This window comes from Macaca fascicularis, chromosome 11, assembly GCF_037993035.2.
Source record: "Macaca fascicularis isolate 582-1 chromosome 11, T2T-MFA8v1.1".
Lineage (NCBI taxonomy): Eukaryota > Metazoa > Chordata > Mammalia > Primates > Cercopithecidae > Macaca > Macaca fascicularis.
This window is the reverse complement of record NC_088385.1, coordinates 16,088,179-16,109,604: the sequence shown is the minus strand read 5'-3', so window position 1 is coordinate 16,109,604 and position 21,426 is coordinate 16,088,179. Positions and strand designations below refer to the sequence as shown.

Here is a 21,426-nt window from a genome sequence, read left to right as displayed (position 1 = left end):
AAATCCCAACCTTCAATACAATTATATAAGGAGGTGGGGACTTTTAGGAGGCGATTAGGTCATGAAGGCTGACCTAATCTTCACAAATGGGATTAGTGCCCTTATAAGAAAGGCCCCAGAGAGTAACTGTGTGAGATTACAGTAAAAAACAGCCATCAGTGAATCAGGGAGTGAGCCCTCACCCGACACCAAATCTGCTGGCACCTTGGTCTTGGACTTCCCAGCCTCCAGAACTGTGAGAAATAAATTTCTGTTGTTTATAAGCCACCCAGGCTAGGGTAGTTTGTTACCACACCCTGAATTGACTAAGTGACTGAGAGAATTACTTTCGCTTTTAAACACAATTTTTATTTCCCCAGAGTCCACAACTGTTTACTTTGTTTAGTTTTCCACATAACTATCACTAATCCAGCTGACTTCAAGCCCTCCACCAATTGTCTAAATCCTCTCATCAGCTGTTCTATCCAATTGTGTCTTAAAGAAATCTTTCCCAGAGTCTTCTGATGTGCTCCAATTAGGGCCTGTGACTCTCCGTGCCCGGTGCACAGCTGTCATCTTGAGATCTCCTTTCACCATTGCTGCTGCAATCAGAATGTTTGTGTCTCTCCAAAATCCATATGTTGCAATCCTAACCCCCAGTGCAGTGGTCTTACAAGGTAGGACCTTTCAGGTGGTGATTATTCGCGAGACGCTCTGCTCTCATGAATGGGATTGTGCCTTAACAAAGAAGCCCAAGAAAGCTCATTTGTCCCTTAAACCAGGTGAGGACGCAGCAAAAAGACATTGTCTTTGAATCAAAAGTATATTCTTACCAGACACGGAACCTTCTAGTACCTACATCTTGGACTTTCCAGCCTCTAGAACTGTATGAAATAAATTTCTGCTGTTTATTAACTACTTCTGCTGTTTATTATGGTATTTTTGTCATAGCAGCCTGAATAGACTAAGACAATTGCTTTAGGAATTCTCTTTTTTTCTATCCTTTAATAGATTGTCACTTTCATGAGTCCAATATCTTCCTCTTTCTGGATTTAATCACCTGTTTAATTGTTACTTTCTAGGAGAAAGTATATAAAAGATAACCTTTTTGAGATTTGTGTCTGAAATGTCTTTTATTCTACCCTCACCCTAAATTTACAATTTGGCATGCATGGTACAGAATTCCATGCTGGGAGTCATTTTCCTTCAAAAATTTTAAGGCATTTCTCCATTGTCTTCTAGCTTCCAGTATTCCTGTGGAGATGTTCAATGCCATCCCAATTTCACGTGCTTTGTGTATGAAATTTTACTCTCCACTCTGGAAGCATGTAGGATATTTACTTTGTTGCCAATATTCTAAAATTTCACAGTGTGCCTTGGTGTGGGCCACTTTAGTCTGGAAACCCATGCCCTTCCATTCTGTGAAATTTGTTTTAATTATTTTTGTGATAATATCTTCTCCAAAATTTCCTTGTTCTTTTTTTTCTTCAGGGTGAAGACATTCTGCAGTGATATTTTTTTCCCTTTTTCTTTCTATTTAGCATCTCTTTGCCTTCTTATTTTATTTTCTGGAAATTTTCTCAATCTTATATCTCGGCTCTTTCAGGTTTTTCATTTCTGCCGTCATTTTTAACTTCCAAGAGCTTTTTTTGTTTGTTTTCTGACTGTTTTCTTATAGACAATATTGTATCCTTGTTCTACAGATACATTATCCTCTCTTACATTTCTGAAAATATCAAGTAGTTTAAGTGTTCTTGCACCTGTTTAATTTTTGTTTCCTCAAAGTGGTTTTAATTTTGTGTATTTCTTATCTATAGATGTCATGCTATGGGCTTCCCTCTGGCACGCATAGTAACCTTGGTAGTCTGTTTATATGCCAGAGTTGGGTGAGACGGTGAAGGGGCCAACTGAGGGCTCTGGGCAAGTGTGCAGGCTGTTAGCAGAGGGGTTTACTATAGAGAGAATTAGCTTGGCCAACCTTTCATTTTCACTAGGATACTTCCATTCTCAACTGTGCCTAGTGTCTCCTCACTTTAGTGACTTTCTGATTTACCTTCTTCAATCCTCTGCCAGGATGGGAGAGAGGGAGGATTCCAGGTTCCCTGTGTGGTAGCAGGGATTTGGGGCCCTAACTCCTTCCCAGACTTTCAACAAATCTTTCTGTCATTAGCCCCCACTTTTACAGCCACTTCTGTAGTGACACCAATTTTTGACCCTCTGGGGAGTTCATCAATTTAACTCCAATTACTTTTCAGTCTTTTCCACTCATTTCCCATACATTCTCAGACCTGTTAAATCAGTTATCACTCATCCAGCTGGTGTCCAACCTCCAAAATTTAATTGTCATCGCCTCCCCTTCTACTGTCTTTGTCCTTATGGATAAAGATTTTTTAAATCCCTTTCTATTATTTCAGAGGAATTTCAGAAGGAACTGAAAGTAAATACATGTGGTCAATCCGTTGCTTTACCTAGAAGCTGATCTGTAATGATCAGGAAAGATGTACTGAAGTCCTGTCGTAAAAGATATACAACTCCAGGAGGAAATTCTCAAAATTCTATACTAAAGGCTCACCTTCTGCAAGTAGCCAGCTGAATTCAATCCTACAGGGATACCCAGACGGACTTCTCCCCTACTTAAATCCTGGCTCTGAATTCACTTTCAAGCTCCAGAGAGAAGATTCCCCTCTCTTGGCCCTCCTCTTTCCCTGTCTCACGATGACCAATACTATAAATACGCATTATCTTCACAAAAAGTTCCCACCCTTATCCATGGGGTGTAATCTTGCCTTTGGGATCCAGGTAAGACAGCCATGATACTTTGTATCCATTTTCCCCATAGGTCAGCTCTCCAATTTTATATCATGCCATGTGGACATCAAGATTCCAGTCCAGGTGATGCTAGGCCAGTTCTATCCTAGAACAAATTCAGTCTCTCTTTTCCAATATAACCAAGGAGAAGATCCAACCAGCATCCTCCCTGTCATTGTCTGATCTCCCAGGACCCTGTGAGCAAATACTTTGACTACCCCACCAAAATACCGTAATTTTCATAAATAGTTCAATCGAAATCTGCATTTTTAAAAATCTCAATTTTGCTAAAGACACCCACTTAGCATTACTAAATGTAATGATTACTCAGTATCTCAGTCTGCACCTGAATTTAGGTTCATTATAGATTCACAGTTTTCTTTAAGACAATGAGTGAATATTACACACAAAACACCATACCAAGACAGACCCCAGTTAAGGATGGTGCTAACTAAGAGAGCTTGCCTCCTAAGCATGAGCTGTGGCCGAACCATTGTGTAACTGTCTCCCCAACCCCCTAGAGCAGGGTTCTGCCAATTCTGGTTTAAATGAAACAGGCAATTTATGACTCTTTTCTGATCCTCTGCATGGTATAAGGGAACACTGTTCCTAAATGGTGCTAATCAGAGCCTAAGCTACTACTCAATAGTTCTGCTCTCTTGAATTTCAATAGTTCTTTGTACAGATGTGTTCTATCAGGTTAAACCATATGAAATTGCTGACATTTGATTTTTTTTTGACCTACAAAAATAGCAATTTCATATGATTCGACATAATAGTGAGAAAAGCACTTAGAGTCAGGAGGCTTGGTTTTGAATCCCGGCTGTCCTGCTCTATGGCTATTAAGCTCTAGCAAGTCACTGGGTATCTCGCTGGGCTCAGGTTTTCAAATGGATCGAGCTATGCCTGCTGCATGGGATTATTGTGGAGATGAAAGGAGAGATGGCACCCTCAATACCAAGCCACTGTTAATTAATTGTGAGTTAATTGTCAAAACATTTGCTCATTTATTAATTTGTTTGATCTTTACAACAATCCTGTAAGATACACGGGAAAAACACAGTCTATTACTGAATTTTAAAAAGGAAGAAACTGTTGTAGACTCTAAATGGTTTACACTGGATTATCCCACTGACAGGTAACAGGGCTAGAATTAGAACCTGATCTCTTGATTCTTGGTCTAGTAAGTAATTTTTTTTTCTTTCTTTCTTTCTTTCTTCCTTTCACATTGTCCTTCTTTCTGGTCAGCAGAGCACTACAAAAAGAAAACATGCAGGAGTTAACTAAATTCTAAGAATCCTTAATGCAGTAATACACATAGCACCAAAACTAAACATTCTTTTTGGTGTGGGGTTTTTTGTTGTTGTTGTTTTGGTTTTTGGTTTTGGGGTTTTTTTTTTTTTTTTGATGGAGCCTCACTCTGTGGTCCAGGCTGGAGTGCAGTGGTGCAGTCTCGGCTCACTGCAACCTTTGCCTCCTGGCTTCAAGCAATTCTCCTCCCTCAGCCTCCTGAGTAACTGTGACTACGGGCACGCACCACCACCCCCTGACTAATTTTTGTATTTTTAGTAGAGACGAGGTTTCACCATATTGGCCAGGCCAGTCTCGAACTCCTGACCTCAAGTGATATGCCTGCCTCAGCCTCCCAAAGTGCAGGAATTACAGGCGTGAGCCACTGCACCCGGCTCCAAACTGAACATTCTTGAATCTCTTTTTCCTTTTTTTCTGATGGTGCAAGGACCTATTATGTACCTGATGCTCTACCTACGTTTTTATTTATTCAGTCCAAACAATAATTTCTTAAGGGGGATGCTCTGTCCCCATTTTCCACATAAAAAGAATGGAATTCAGAGTGGCTTGGCAGGTTGCTCAAGGATGCATGTCTTCACTCATTTGTACATCTCCTCACCGTAACTGTTTTAAAAATCAATTTCCACCTCACAGAAGATAGACTAGAATTTGCCTCAGACAAATCAGATGGAACATAAAAAGCTTGACATGGATTTGGCATAACCTCTGAAGACCATGTGGATATGATTTAATAGACGGGAATTCAGGAGATATGGGTTCCCAGGTTCTGATACTGTGACTTTGGGCTGACCACTTAATTCCAAGCTTGTTTTTCTATTTGTAATACACAAAAATGTCTCTTTTTAGCTTTCATGTTGTAGAGTCTGTACTGTAGAAGGCCCCATTTCACAAGCACCTGTACTTAGCTGTCTACCCCAGACTTACTCTGGGGCAAGCTTGGGGTCCTCTGGAAGGGCATGTGAGCTTGGCTCCTACTGCCCATAGCTGCTAATAATATAACCAGCTGTGGGATCACACCAACTTCCCGCCACCAGCTTTCAGAGAGCACCCCTCTCTCAATTCTCTAGAACAGCAGACCTGAAACTGAGTTTCACTGGAGTCAAAAGGCATATAAATGCAGCTAGGGCTGGAATAGAAAGCTCCCTTGGCATCTGGGTCCTTTCCTGAATGCCGAGATCATGCAGCAATTTTCTGGGGTGAAAACTCCAGAATGCTCCATGTTGACAACCCATCTTGCTTTGTTTCTTCAACTTCTGCAGATTTCAGAGGTGTTGACTCTCTGCCTGGGCTGGTCTCCTATGTTTTCCTAACACCTAATTCTCCTTGATTGATTTCTAATAGCTTATTTGGCAGCTGCACCATTGCTACCTTGATCATATTCCTTCATAACCCCCTACTTCCCCTTTTCTTTCTTCCTCAGCCTCCTTCACCTGATCCTGCTCACAGCATGGCGTGCCATCGTGGACATGGCCCTCTCACCTTTGTTTGTTAACTGGCCTCTTTCCTCTTTTTCTCTGCAAGTAAATGATTCTCCTTGGATGTTTGCCAGCCCTACAGGCATGGCTCCATGGGTAGTGACAGTGCCAGCTCTGAAACAAATGCCATGCCCTGCAGCCCTTGGGGCAAGGAGCCACAGTAAAATTGCAATCCCCAGTGTGGCTGTGGCAACAATTGAGGGGGAAATTGCCTCAATTCTGCCTAGTCCCTGGACAGTGCTCAGACGGTACTCTCCCGTGATATGTTTCCTAAAGTCACAATCTGAAGGAGAGGGCGTGGGTGGGTTGTATTAATATGGAGGTTCTGATCACACTCCAACGTGACTAATTAGACTCTCTTAGGCAAAATTACTCCAAGTCTGGATGGATTTAATTTTCTACTAATTCTCTGTGCCGTTTACTGTGTTTTATGTGAGGTCAATGAACACTTGTATTTTTCCTTCGGGTTCTGTCAGTGCCCTGGTGGCTAAATGTACTTGCTCTCAGTTTTGTTCAGAAATTGAAACCAGAAAATTCATATATCCAGACTTATTTGGAGCCCCTCTAATGATAGTTGATGCTAATCATAATAAATCAAAAGCACTGTGAGATCCTGAAGTGCTCTATGAATCATCCAAGAAAGAGAAAAGCACATTCTGTCCCATTTTGGTGATAAAATTATGGTTCTTTGGTTCATCCATTTAAGGCACGCCTACTGTGTGCAATTCATGTGGTGCTACCTAGGGGACTAACAGAGACATGTCTGTCACAAATAATTCACTCGAGGAAATTGTGACTAGTAGGTTAAGATAAAATTGATGTAAACGATGATAACTTAAAGGAGAAAGTCATTTCCCGAGAGATGCAGACAGAGATCAGGAATATGAGATTTCAGGGGCCAGGTATGGTGGCTCACGCCTGTAATCCCAGCACTTTGGGAGGCCGAGGCAAGAGGACTGCTTGAGTCCAGGAGTTCAAGATCAGCCTGAGAAACATAATGAGACCCTTGTCTCTACCAAAGATAAAAATAAATTAGTCAGTGTAGTGACATATGCTTGTAGTCCCAGCTATTCAGTTACTCAAGAAGCTAAAGTGGGAAGATCACTTGAACCCAGGAGGCTAAAGCTGCAGTAAACCATTATTGCACAACTGCACTCCAGCCTGGGCAACAGAATGAGACCCTGTCTTAAAAGGAAAAGAAAAAGAACATGGAACTCAGAGGAGGAAGATATAAAAACTGGACCTGGAGGAAGGAAGATGTGAAAAGAGGCCTCACCAAGAAGAGAGAATTGGCCTGAGTCTTTAAGGGTGGGTGGATTTGAAATACACTGAAACAGAGTAGAAAAACCTCCTCTGTAGAGAGAACATCAGGCATGGAGAAAGGTCAGGGTGTTTATGAGGAAGAGGGTGAGAGCAGAGAGGGTAAATAAATGGGGATGAAAGTAGATATGCTGGGAACAATGAATGCCCTTGAATGATAGCTTATTCAATCAAGTTTTTGAAGGTTTTGAGTTGGAGAGAAATGAGTTACTCTTTAAGAAGATTAACGCAAAGAGAGACTAGAAGAAACAGAAAGGTCAAAAAGCTATGGCCATCATCCAGAGAAAATGAATTTTCATTCTCTGAAAATGGGATGATATGTCAATCCCCAGTTAATCAGAATACTGGAAATTAAAACCACCTATCTCCAGCTACTCTGGATAAAGGGAAATTTGCTATAATTGGCGAAGTGTGAGGTGGTAAAAGGTTATGTGTCCTGCAAGATGACATCCTTTAGTTAGCTTGAGACGTGAGTCGAAGTATCACAATGAATTATGTTTCAGGTAATAAACACCTTCACCTTTCACATGCTGATTCACTTTAAACAATTATTTGGTCACCAGCTATGAAAAGATGACATTTCATTAAGTAGCTGAGACTTAAAATGCTAAGGAAGGCAGATAAACCCGGGAAAGAACCCTGTGACAATTACAATTCAGAGATGTGTTTAGCTATTGCTGCTGTCATCAAGCACCGCATCCCATATGCAGTGCACAGATATGAAGAATGTAGCTGCAGCCATCACCAATTTAACTCTTGGATTTCTCTATCTGGCCCATGTGCTGGAATAGCCCATTCCTCATTGAGGAATGAGAGCATTTTTAATAAATGTAATAGATGGCTGAATAAAGATGTCATAGCAATACTGTTGCTGTTATTTAAAAGAGTTTAGCTCTTTAGATTTATTACGTTTTGATTAGCATTTCTGATTATGATTTTTTTTCTTTCTGCATTCCCCATCCCATTCCTCTTCTGCTCATCATACGGCTGCCTGTGCCGGAACAATTTTCAAGATTAGGCCCTGAGGTGCCAATTCCCTTATTTTAGTAGATTCCTCAACTAACTAGTTAATCTCCTGCTCCCTCATTACTTTCTCCCTTAATGACCATAGGTAGTAACATTCTCCAGAGACTATCCTACCAGCATTTATATTTCTTTCAAATTAGAAGAGTAGGCATCTCTCCAGATCATGAAGAATACATTTATTTTAAGGTACAGTGGAGAGAACACACAGAAATTAAAGTTTGTTTAATGAGTCTTACTAGTTTGCAGAAATTCTGGCTGTGCAGAAGGCCTCGCCTCATGCTAATGCCAGCTCTGGTCTTTCTAGCCTGGTGCATGATTTCCATATTCTCTCCGGCCCTTCAGTGTTAGATTACAAAAAAACCTTGGGAGTTCAGAATCAGAGAATGCTCAAAAGACCCATTTTATTTCTAGCTGTGAGTTTCTGTCTCTCAACTGCTTTAAGTCCATTTTCTCTTCCTCATTCTCTTTCTCTTTCTCTCTCTCTCCCCCACTCTCTTCTTCTCTGGTCAGAAGCTTTGACCTCAGGGGCTCTGGTGAAGCATCCACATTTCTAAGGATTATGAAATCCCTAGTCTGGATTCACTATGGACCCTGGTAAATGCATGTTCCCAAGCACACATGTTTGGCACTTCCACTCCAATAGGGTTATGTGGAGGCTCATCGGGGGCAATGTGACCCCTTATGTACCTGAGCTCGGCCACCTTCTTCTCAAAGCTGTGAACCAGGTATCAAGCCATGTCAAATAAAAAGGAAACTGTTAATAAATTATGCACTAACTAGCGATGTGCTAGTTAGTAGCAGAGTGAGAGTTCACCTCTCCCATCATGTTGCTGTCTTTCCTGGTCTTATCCATATGTTTATTGGTGGAGGTCTATGTCTCAGTCAGCTCAGGGTGCTGTAACAAAATACTATAAACTGGGTGACATAAGCAACAAACGCTTATTTCTCACAGTTGTGGAGTTTGGAAATCCGAGATCCGGGTGCCAGCATAGTTGGGTTTTTGGTGATTTTGGTTTTGGTTTTCCTCGTTTACAGACAATTGTCTTCTTGCTGTGTCCTCACATGGCAGAAAGACAGTTGTGTGGCTCTCCGGCCTCATCTTATAAGGGCATTAATCTCATTCATGAGGGCTTCAGTCTCATGACCTAATCAGCTCTCAAAGGCCCCACCTCCAAATACCACCACTTTGGGATTAGGATTTTAACATATGATTTTGTGGGGGGACAAACATTCAGCTCACTGCTGTTTATAAACCTGTAGCCTATCAGGGTAGAATGAATGGCTCATTCAAGGCTTTGAGAAAATCCAGGGCTTATTAGAGATATCATTATACTGAGGTGATCTCAATCTATTTCAGGCCTAGCAAGTATTTATTACTGGAGAAGCTAGAGATTCAAAAGGTCTGGTAGAGAAAGCTAGTGGTTTGGTAGCAAGGTGGAGCATCTATTGGTTGTTTCAGGGTCTTTTGACTAAAAGCAAAAGAAACAGATTCTTCCCATCTTAAGTTAAAAAAAAAAAAAAGAGAGAGTGAACATATTAGAAAAATGGGCAGAATTCCCAAAATGGCAGAAATGTATAAAAGTGTCAAACAGATTCAAGAAGGGCAGAAGCCAGCACATCCCTGGGAATCCAAGTCACAGGCTCTAATTGGTGATCTCCTTAGGGTGCAGCCGTAGGATAAATTAGACCCAACATTTTGTTTCCATCCGTTAATGATTTCAAGTTCCAAGAGAGAGTCCAGTTGGAACATCATGACCAACAGCCCCACCAACAAAAGTAATTACAAAGTGCCTTGAAAATATCAAACCATGGGGTTGGGCCTGGTGGCTTATGCCTGTAATCCCAGCACTGTGGGAGGCCAAGGCAGGTGGATCACGAGGTCAGGAGATCGAGACCATCCTGGCTAACACAGTGAAACCCCGTCTCTACTAAAAATACAAAAAAGTAGCACGGCATGGTGGCGGGTGCCTGTAGTCCCAGCTGCTCAGGAGGCTGAGGCAGGAGAATGCGTGAACCCGGGAAGCAGAACTTGCTATGAGCCAAGACCACGCCACTGCACTCCAGCCTGGGCGACAGAGGGAGACTCCGTCTCAAAAGAAAAAAAAAAAAGAAAAAAAAAAGAAAATATCAAACCAATTATCTCCTTTCTTTTTCCAGCTGACTAAAATGCAATTGTTTTCTATTCTGTACTCCCCTTCACCACCCTACTCTGGAAGATTCCTTCTTTTCCATTATCTCTTGGAAGAGCAACACCTTCCCATCTTTATGTTAACACATGAAATTTTCCCTCCCACTTACTCCTCCTCTACCCCCTAATCTTGATGGCATCTAATTTTCTTTTTCTTTTTCTTATTTCCTTTTTTTTTTTTTCTGAAACAGGGTCTCACTCTGCTGCCCAGGCTAGAGTGCAGTGGCATGATTACAACTCACTGCAAGCAACTTCTGCCTCCCGACCTCAAGTGCTCTCCCACCTCAGGTCTCCCAAGTAGCTGGGACCACAGGCGTGCACCACCATGCCTGACTAATTTTTTTTTTTTTTTTTTTTGTAGTTTTTGTAGAGATGAGGTTTTGCCATGTTGCCAGTCTGGTCTCAAACTTCCAGACTAAAGTGATCTGCCCACCTCGGCCTCCCAAAGTGCTAGGATTATAGGAACACCTAATTTTCAACCAAATACTGACCACAACAACTAAAAAAAAAAAATGTATGAACGCATCTTTGTGTATATTTCTAAACTGGTGTCACAGTGACTGCATCTGAACAAATAGGAAAGGGAAGAATTGAGGATTAGCAAGTGCTTACTGAGCGCCTGGTATGTGCAATGCACAAGAGCTCATTCACCTCAGAGTATTAAGACAGCTCTCCTCTCCTCCTCCTGCTCCCTCCTTCCCCATTCTCACCTTCCATTCCACAGAAGAACTTCATGTGTTAGTCCCCGCATCTGCAAACTGGACTGACCTAGTCTTTGGAGCACACCGATTTCTTTGCAGTCAAATAAATGTGGCCTGAGTCTGCTTATCTCACACAGATAAAAATAATTAACCTTCATGCTGCTGACCACTCCAAACTCCAAAAAGTGTCCTATTTTCATTAAATGCACTTCTGCATGACACACAGCCCCCCCTTTTAAATTCCTATTTTCCCATGGCCACTTTGATCCAATGGGAGCATTTTCTTTCATTTCCTTCCTTCCTTTGTTCTCTGTCTCCCTTACAGCCTTCCTCCTCCTTTCTTTCCATCTTTATCCTCTTGGCTTCTTTGCTTTTCTCTCCTCCCCTATTGAGATAGAAACTGAACTGCAGAAACCAGTGTCCTGAAGCTGGTGAGAAGCCTTCAGCAATCGTCCCTCTACCAAGGACAGAGGCTTTCCTCCTTTTCTTGACCACACCCTCTGTGGGCTCCCGTGGGCCTAGAGTCGGAAGATTTTCATACTTCTGGATAGTTGGTGTCTTCACTGAACCAATTGCTTCATGTATCACCAGGGAAATAAAACCTACAGTGAAAATGAGAGTATTGGTTTTCCATTTTACTTTACTGGTAATGAAGTTGCAGAACTTCTTCTCACAAAAAGAGCCCATGCCTGCTGGAACCGCAAACAATGGGGAGAAGGGAAGCCACACAACTCCTCCCTCTAACAGCGCAAGTCACAGGCCAGTTTGAACCTGAACGTGCCATTTAATATATTCTGAAATTCAGAATAATTTGTATCAGGTGAGGTGAAGGCAGTAGGGGAGAATAAAAATCTGCTGAATGTGATCTGCAGCAGAAACCCAGAAGGCTAAACTGATCTCCAACACCGAGACATTCTGAAGTCGTAGGAGGAGAACTGTTTAAATATTTTCGCAAGAATGTATTAAGACGGTGAGTCAATATGGAGCTGAAGTGAAGTTGGCTCGGGCAGATGAAAAAGGGTTGTTTTAAAATCAGTTCACATCACTAACTCGTTATGTGATCTTGATTGTGTCACTTAACCCCTCTGGACCTGATTTTTCCTGTTTCTAAAATGAAAGAGATTAAAATGTTCAAATTGAGGACTTCTAACAACATTTCTAGTTCTCCACTTACATAAGTCTAATCAAGACTAAAAGACAGTGGCTAAACAATAAAGCTATTCAGGGAGCTTTTCCTGTAACCCTGGGGAGGAGCGCTGGGTCTGACGGTGATAACCAGTGTGAGGCCTCTGCAGTCTATCATCTTTTCCGTCTCAGAATTATCTGGCTTCCCTATGATTCAAAGAGAGTTAATGGGCCCAACTTCTTACGTGACCTGTTGATTCCAGCTCTGCCTTTTTGACTTCTGCATCCAAACAAGCCCCTGAGGCAAGGACTGGCTAGATCATTGTAGGTGTCAAAGAGAATAGGTAGAATAATACAGATGGATGGTCCCAGGCAGAAACTACCAGGAACTCCCAGGAGGGACACAATAGGCCTTGAAAAAAGAATGCTTTGATAAAGAATTTGAAAACATATAGTCAGGCCTCCAGACAAGAATTTGGCCTCAGGAACAAGAGGAAAGTTATAGGCAATCTTCTTCCACTTAGTGGGAACAGTTTCTAAGAGCGAGTGGAGATTCTGTGCTGATCATTTACCTATCCTCTCTCAAGCCCATTCCCTCATTTTCTCTGGCAAATATGCAGTTGACTTCTCACTAGGTTCTGCTCCTGGAAGGCACTAGCAGGAAACTGGAGGACAAGAGGAAGGGAGAGGGCAGGGAATGTCTGCCTCCCTCTGCCTCAGGCATGGCATGCAGCCTCATCAGTGGGCTGGGCCTTCTTTGTGATCCAGCAGGTCTGTCTCTTGGACTCTAACAGAAAAACCTCCTTCCTTTGCTTCTAATGCTAGGGATGGTAGCAGGTTGTTGATGTTGCTAATCTCTGACTTGTCTCACTATCCTCAAGTTGACTTTTCAGCTCTTCCAGCACTTTAAGATGAGCTCCCGATATTCTATTTTTTCTGTCAAACTCCGTGGCCTGGACTTTCTTTTCCTGACCTCACCCTGGCTGATACAGATGCTTGACTCTGACCATGTGCTGACACTGGCATACCATCTGCATGCAGGAATACTTTGGGTACAACCTTTTTTTTTTTAATGGAGTCTTGCTCTGTTGCTCAGTCTGGAGTGCAGTGGTGTGATATCAGCTCACTGTAATCTCTGCCTCCCAGGTTCAGGTGATCACCATCTTGGCCAGGCTGGTCTCGAACTCCTGACCTTGTGATCCACCCACCTCGGCCACCCAAAGTGCTGCAATTACAGGCGTGAGTGGGTACAACTCTTATAGCTCTGGCATACTTCCCAGGGATGTCACCTTAAAAGGCCCTCCCAAAGCTGGTGAAAGCAAGATTGTCAGCTCGGTGGCTCAACAGTAATGAAGTCAATACTGACAGTAACAATGACAGGTGGGCCAACATTGGTGCCTCCATCCATAAGCAGCATGCCAAGCCCATCATCTGGTAGACCAAAGAAATTGCATCGACAGCTGTTGCAGGAGACTTTTATAGGCTGTCTTTAATTGCTTGTGACCCAGACAAATCCACCTGGAAAAGGGAAGGGATTTGAGAGCCTCTGAAGGTCCAGAGACAAATATTATAATTACCACTAAAATTATTCCCTCAGCCTTTGATTGTTCTCACAGTGCTCTTTCCAGGGGAAGAAAGATGTGAACAGTAATTTAAAGAGCACTTTCAAACGTTTATATCATTGGATACTCACTTTACATTCCAAATGAAGGTTTTGGTATTCAGAAAAGCTACACATTAATAAGTAACATAGATTAAACCAAAATCCAAGTTTTCAGTCTCCAGTTTCTGTGCTTTGTGGGTGCATATGGCAAGTGACAGTGAGGGATCCCCTTTGGTGTCTGAGAACACACACAGGGCAGGCAGGGCTGCTGAGGCAGGCTCAACCTGTAGATATGTTTACAGCAATGCCTGCCATGCTGAACATGTAGCTGGCTGCTTACACCTCTGTATGAATTATGAGACAGAACAGGGACCAGACCAAGTATCAGTCTGTTGTGGTCTTCCTGCTCCTTAACTCAGCTAGGTCCGAGTTCTTGTCCCATGACCAGGAAGAATTAGGCACACAGGCACTGGAGAGTGAGTAGGGCAGAGTAGAATTTATTAAGCAAAAGGAAATCTCTCAGCAAAGAGAGGGGTCCTGAAAACAGGTTGACATTTTATAGTTGAATACAAGGGCTTTTCAGAAAAGCTGATGGGGCTAGGTTCCTTATTTGCACAAGGTGTGAATTCCTGGCAGTTCTACCCCCATCCTTCCAGTGCGTATGCAGGCCCTTAGCCTGAGTTGCTACATATTGATTTATTTCCCTTACCGTGCATGTGTCAAGAGATGGAATTTAGGAAAGCCCTCTGTGCATGTTCCTTTATCTGCACAAAACATCTGGTGTAAGCCCTTGTGGTATGTGTAGATGAGACAATGACCTGGGTGGATTGGAGGTTTTCTGGGGACCCTTTCCTTACTCTCTGCCTAAAGCAAGCTGGCTAACCTCTCTCAAGTGCACACTAACTCCAGTGTCTATCACAACTAGAGATCTAGTAAGTGCCCAGTAAACATTTGTCAGCTAAACAGATGAATGAGGGCAGAGAAAGCCACTACCTGGGCCAAAACAAATATCGATGGACTTGGAAATCAAAATCTGATAATACAGTCAATCATATTAGCAGGTCCTGTCACAATAAGTGACATCCTATATGTCTTAAGTTGTCTTAAAAACCCGCCTAATATGTCCTCCCAAAACTGAAATCCAACCATAAGAGACCCATTCCTTTTGTTTCTGAGAGTCTCTGTGACTAAACAAGTCTCCCTGAAACTGGGAATAATGATAAGCTTGCTTTAAAAAGCAAAAGCAAGGGAACAGGTCTCAGAGTAGCTGCACTTGGGTATTTGGCCTACAGATACACTTGAACACATATAAAATCATGTATGTAATGGTTTGTGCAACAATATTTTTAATAGCAAACAGTTGGAAGCACTTCAAGTGTCCACCTACAGGGGATTGGTTAAAGAAACCAGAAGACTTTCTATGCATTTTTACAAAAGAATGAAGGAACTCTTTATTTGTTAATGTAGAATCATCTCTGGGATTTATCATAAAGGAATAAAAGCAAGATGGAGACTCCATGTGTAATATCTTAACTTTTTTGTAAGAAAAGGGATGGAATAAAAATACCTATTCTTATCTGCTTTGTTTACATAAAGTAGCCCTGGAAGAATATGCAAGAAATGGATAGACATGCATGCAGGAGTGGAGGGAATGGAATGGAACAGGAGTGGAGGGAACAGGAGGAAGAGTGGAGGAAATGGTCTGAATGGGAACATGGTGACAGCAAGGCTTCTTAATGTATGTCTGATGAAATTATTTTGAGTTTTGAACATTAAAATGTATTAACTAATCAAAAAATTAAATTAAATTTCATTTTATTTAAAAGAGAGAATCCCCCCCAAAAAAGTGAGAAGACGCCAAGGACAAACTACAGGACTCCAGGACTCCTCCTTTCCTCAGTCTTCCAGAAATATATAACCATTGAACCCCACAGGTTCTGCTCTTACCCCACGATAGCACTTGCTAAATCTGTCTGACACTAGAACTACTGTGCCTACCTCCATTATTATTGGGTCTCCTCCAGTCACTAGACTGTTAATCCCTAGAGAGCAGAGTCCATGACTGACTCCTCTCTTTCATCCCTGTGGTTCCAGGCATATAAAAGTAATTTAAAAATAAATAAATCTCTGTTAAATGGAATTGAATTTTTCTTACTGCCAAGTCTAATTCTGCCTTCAAAATCTTGAGCATGAGCCAGAGATTTCTCCTTCCTTCTCCTCAAAAAGCATTTTTAGAATCCATTTAGGAAGGGTACACTTGTTGGTTTTTGAAATGGCCTTCACAGTCCACATAAGTGGACAGGGACTGTCTTTCTACTCACTGTCAAGCAGGGGAGGTAGGGAGCATGGGCAGCATGTTGGGCAAAGGGGAGAGAGAATGGGAGATCCCTGTAAGGTACATACCTGCCCATGAGTCCAGAAGCGGGAATACTGAATTAGCTGCACATGGGCCCCATAGGGGCAGGTGGAGAACACAAGACTCATAATCTAAAAGGATGATGTAATTCAGGTTTTGCCCAGACAGCTGTCCTATCTAAAAAAGCTCTCTCTCTTGAGTGGACACGATAATCCAATGTTTGTTTCTTCACTCACTCATTCATTGACTCTCTACTATGCTCCAGGTAGAATGTAAGGCATTGAGGTTCCAGCAGTAAGCACTGGAGGTCATGTATAAAGTCAGATAGGGAGTGGTAATCGCATGACCAGTGATCAACCCATTCATGTTCTCAACCAGTGCCTGAGTCTACAAAAAGCAAAACCCAGCCATCCCATCAGGGGATGAGCTACTAGGGGCTAGCTGGAGCATCAGGATCCCAGATAAATGGTCTGATATTCGGGATGAGGCTCCAAATAGAAACTCAGTCATATGAACCCACTGCTGCAGGGGTCAAAAGAGGGCAAGGACTTCACGGGGTATATGGCTGCTCATAGCACATATCAGATACCTGATCCATGACAGCAAATCCTAGACATCACCATTGGGAAGAATAATGTGGCTGACACTCTGGGCAGCATTGGCTCCGGTACTCCATGGGACTAAGCTCCTGTTGGAGGCAGCCTGAGAAAGACAGGGTTGGCAAAGACAGCGCTAGAACATGATCACACATGTTCCTGTCTTATATATACTATCGAGCAAAGCTTTCTCCCCTCACACACATTTCCCTCATATTTCACACCACCCTTCTGTGCCCACCCTATCCCATTAAAACTGTCCTGGCTTCATTTTCATAAGTATCGCAATGGGCAGGGAAAAGGAGGACCTAACATAGATTACCCCAGACTCGTAGATTCGCCTAGGACACTTTTTTATTCCTTTTAAGTTTACTTTCTTAAGCTTACTGGTATGTTTTCAAATCTGGAAAGTTAACATTTAACTTTCAAAATTTGCACAGCACAGAAGGCTGGAGATTTTGCACTGACTTACTCACTAGTTAGCCAAGTGACTTCAGGATGTCATTTGACCCCTCTGTGCCTGGCTCCTCCCACGTCTAATGGGAATGGACATGCCCAGTTAGCCTTATAAGGAAAAATATGTGATGTAAAAGTGCTCTGGAAAAGGACAAACACTATACAAATATGTGAGATCTTAAAAATTATTTTATTTCTAAATTATCTGAAAGTAGGCTATTTGGGATGAAATTAATTACAACATTCTCATTGTAGAATTCAGGTGGGTGACTGGAGCGATAGGTTAGAGAACATCAGGTGTTTTTAAAAGCTGCCTTCTTCATTATCTCTAAGAGTAATAGATTTCTTTTGGACTAGAATATCTTCCCATGTTAAAGATTTTTGTTTTGATACCAGATGTAAGGATAAGACAAAAAAAGCAGTCAGTATGCAAGGTTGAATCAAGTCTGACTGCTTAGCTACTTCTGAATATTTTTAGCTCAATTCCACCACTTTCAAAGTATCTGCAGACAAGAGGTACAGATATATTATAGGCTCAGAGAATGGCTTCAGAAATAATCAAAACATCACATGCACTATCAAGAAAAATTTAGAGATTCTCTTACAGGAGCACAGACAGTGTTTTATGAGCAAATAAAAAACTACAAATGCAGAATTTATTGATGTTGTGTCAAAAAGAGCTCTGCCCTGAATAAATGCATGTTGCAGGGTAATACCACATGATTCAGGGACAAACTTCTCTCCTCCAGCTGCTCCTCTGCCACAATCTTGGACCTCTTTTATCATTGGTCTAGCATTTATTTAGCAATTTTTATTGAAAGACTTCTAGGCTCTCCTTCTAGTGTTGAGAATTCAGCCATGAACAAGACAAAGTCTCTACCCTCACAAAGCTTGTGTTCTTGTACGAGAGACAGAAGAAACAAGCAAATAAATATTTACTGTAATATAGAGAGAAAAGCCGTGTTAGAATACAACAGCATGAAATTATTTTGGGTTTTGAACATTAGAATGTATTAACTAATCAAAAAATTAAATTAAATTTCATTTTATTTAAAAGAGAGAATCCCCCCCCCCCAAAAAAAGTGAGAAGACGCCAAGTGAGGTATGCTATGCTGGAGACAGTTGTTGGAGAAAATCACTCTGAAGGGGTGATATTTGAACAAAAAAAGTAACAGAGTGAGCCATGGGAGGGGTTCTAACTGACAAATATAAACATTTCGTCTCAAAACAAGAAGGGGACAATAAACACATCATTAAAAAATGCTGATTGCAGACATGCCATCACTACTAGAGAAGGCAGGAAATGTCTTCAAAGTGTGCAGGGTGGGCTTGTCTGGCACCTCCACCATCACATGCGAGGGACTTTTCCTGAGTAGCTACTGCTCCTTCTGCTTGGGGCCTAGAATAACATCACACAGATCCCACCAGATCCCTTCCTGCAGACAGGAGGCCAGGCCAGAGGCACCTGCAGCTGGAAGCAGAGTAGGAAGCCAAACCCAGACTGGGTTGCCTAATCCTCAACCAACTTACAGATGAGATAGCGGTAAAATAAATGACTCTTGTTTTAAGCCACTGGTTTGGGGGTAATTTGTTACTCAGCAATAGCCTGCCGTTACAGTATGCCAGGTGATGGTAAGTCCCAAGAGGAAAACACAAAATGGGAAGGCAGAGTGAGAACTAGTCTGTGGGGGCACAATTTAGTTAGGATGACCAGAGAAGGCCTTGCTAAGCTTCAAGTAAGATCTGAAGGAAATGAAAGAGCGAAACACTCAGATTCCTGGAAGAGGGACATTCTGATAAGAGGGAAATGCAGATGAGAGGCATTGAGGCATTGAGGAAAGCATCCTGCATGTTTGCAGACAGCAAAGAGGCCAAGAGGCTGGAGTGAGGCCAGCAAGGGGGCAGTGGTAGGAGGTAAGGTCAGGGAGACAAAGAGACAACTTACATAGGGCCTTTTAGGTCCCACAGGTAGATTTTAAGCAGAGGAGTGGCACAGTCTGACTTAATTTGGAAAGGATCACTCTATCTCCTTTGCTGTGAATAGGATGTAGTGTAGAAATAGGAGAATTGGGTGGGAGCCTATTACAATAACCCAAGCTATAAAGGATAGTGGCTTGAATGAGGATGGCAGCAACAGAGGCAGAGGGAAATGTCGGAGTTCGGATATGGTTTGAAGGTAGAGCTAATAAGATTTGCAGCTGTATCCAAGGTTGAACAAAAGAGAAAGAGAAACTTCGGGGATGACTCCCAGGTTTTAGTCCTCAGCAACCAGGAAGTTGGAGTTAGCATTTACTAGACAGTATTAAAAAGAATTGGCATTTAAAAGCAGCAAGTATGGGGGCTCTCAGCATCTTAGTGTTGATCATGTTAAATTTGAACTACCCATCAGTCATCCAATGGGAATGTCACGAGGCAGTTCGAGGTAGGTCTGGAATGCAGATAGCAATTGGAGAATCATCAGCATATAGATTAAGTTTTTTCTCATGCCAATAAAGAGCTGAGAAAACCTTTGCAAGGGAGGAGACACCAAAATGGAAAACTGAAATTTTAAAGAGCAGAATGGCTAATATTTCTGTGGGATCTTCTCCAGGCCATGTGGCGAATAGTTAAAACAGTGCTCGGTTTGGCTCTTTCTTTCCCTGCTGTTCTACCACACATGGAGTCTTCACCATCTCAACTCAGGCAAAGCCCAAAACTCAGAGCACTTTATGTGCTGGTGAGACACACAAAGTGTCTGATTCCCACTGTCTTATTACTTATGGTTCATGTATTGGGGGTGTGGTGTTCTATGGAGAGGAAGAAAAACATTGCCCCAGCCATGTTTGGGGGCAGGGAAAGAGAGGGGCCTTCTCTGTCTCTTTGGACCACCCTGAACTGATGCTATCTCCTCAGTCTCTTGAGTGTGGCACATTTTAGCTTTATCTGTTAAAAATGTATAAGTAATAGAGGGCAAGAAACTGATACGCTAAGCAATATTGCCCTACTTTAAAGATTGCCACTCTTGTGCTGAGCTGAGACCCAGACCTTAGAAGAGAAATCGATTGAGAAAATGTAAGTGGCCAACCTATGGCATCAAATGATAACTTCAAAATGAACGCCATCACAGTTGCAAAATCACTACAAATACAATTGTTCAAGACTTCAAAGCGACTTTCAAAACTTGATTCCATTTTTGCTGCTGCTGTCACCAATCTATAGCCAAGAAACTTCAGCCTCATAAACTTGAAAATGTTTGATTTCATTTTAAAAACCTTTGTGAACTAGTAAACTAACAAGGGCTGCTAGGAGCAAAAACTGACATTTAGATGATCAGAAACGGGCTAAGAGCTTGGGTTTCGAACTAGGACAGTGGACATAAACTCTACTAAGGAAATACAGGGCCACAGTGGAGATGGGAAAGAGAAAGGTCTTGTCGCATTGAAGAGCCTGAGAGGAAGATGCTCAGGCCAGACTTAGAAATCCAGTCGAGAGTCCCCATCACAAACCTTTCACTCTGCTATTAGCTGGACAGCTTGCCCCTTTCCCTTTTTACTTTGGGACAAATAGAGAAGGTCTTTAAGTTTCATGGCTGCTCTCATTCATTGTGAAATTTTACTACTCCTAAATATGGCAGAATTCTTAAAGGCCTGGCATAGCAAATAGCGAAGACTACACTTAGCATTTGGGGTGCACGTGGGAGTCAAGGACTGCACTTTCCACAGAAGATACATTGCAATTGGCATGTAGGATTGCAGGGGTAATGTGCATGGGCCACGGTGCAGAAGCAGCCAGTTAGGGGCATCTAAGCTGTATTTTTCTTTGAATCTTTGCCTCTAGAAAATAATACCCCAATAAAGGGGATTGGCAAAGGCAGCCGAGCAGAACCCACAACTTCACTCCCCAGAGCATCTTGCAGAGATTATTTTGGTTGCTTCCCTGGCTAACAGAGGGAGGGAAATATGGAACGAGAGAGGCAAATAAATGTGATACTTGAGATGGCTTTTAAGGATGAAAAGAATTTCGAGAGGGAGAGAGGGCAGCCCAGGGGTCAGCGGAGAAAAACACAGGGACACAGGATTCAGTTCAGTGAGGGAAGAGTTTTCTAGTAGAATTATTCAATTTTGTTTTCAAGGCTTCCTCAAAAAGCAGAGCAAGCAAACTCACTGAGAATGTATTTCTTTCTTCCTTCCTTTATTTTTTAGACACAAATATATTGAGTAAACTCAATCATGTGCCAGGCGCTGTGCTTTGATCAATATTCTGCTATGTCCACATGGCTGTTCCCCACACTGGACATATGAACCACTTGAATTTCTGTTCCTCCTTGTTGTTCTGCCCTGAGCACATATATTCTGTATGTCTACTGGAGGGGAAGGAGGAAGGGAAAAATAAAGTATAGACAGGATTTCTGTATTGGTCAGCTGGTTCGACTCCTTGACACACTATTAATTTAAAATCACATCAGCCAAGAGATATGGAATCTGCTGTTTAAAATTAAGAAAA

At 42.1% G+C, this 21,426-nt stretch overlaps 1 long non-coding RNA gene across 2 annotated transcripts in view; it reads right to left on the bottom strand.

The window, feature by feature from the left end:
- Positions 1–3,718: 3,718 nt before the first annotated feature.
- LOC135966083 (uncharacterized) overlaps positions 3,719–21,426 on the bottom strand; it is a 51,472-nt gene continuing 33,764 nt past the window's right edge. The window contains exons 2-3 of one of the 2 annotated variants that reach the window (XR_012420043.1): positions 16,482–16,594; positions 3,719–4,042 (exon numbers count right to left, since the gene is read on the bottom strand). This is a non-coding gene — a long non-coding RNA (uncharacterized lncRNA). The remainder of the gene's footprint in view (positions 4,043–16,481; positions 16,595–21,426) is intronic. The other variant, XR_010579189.1, reaches the window with a different exon arrangement.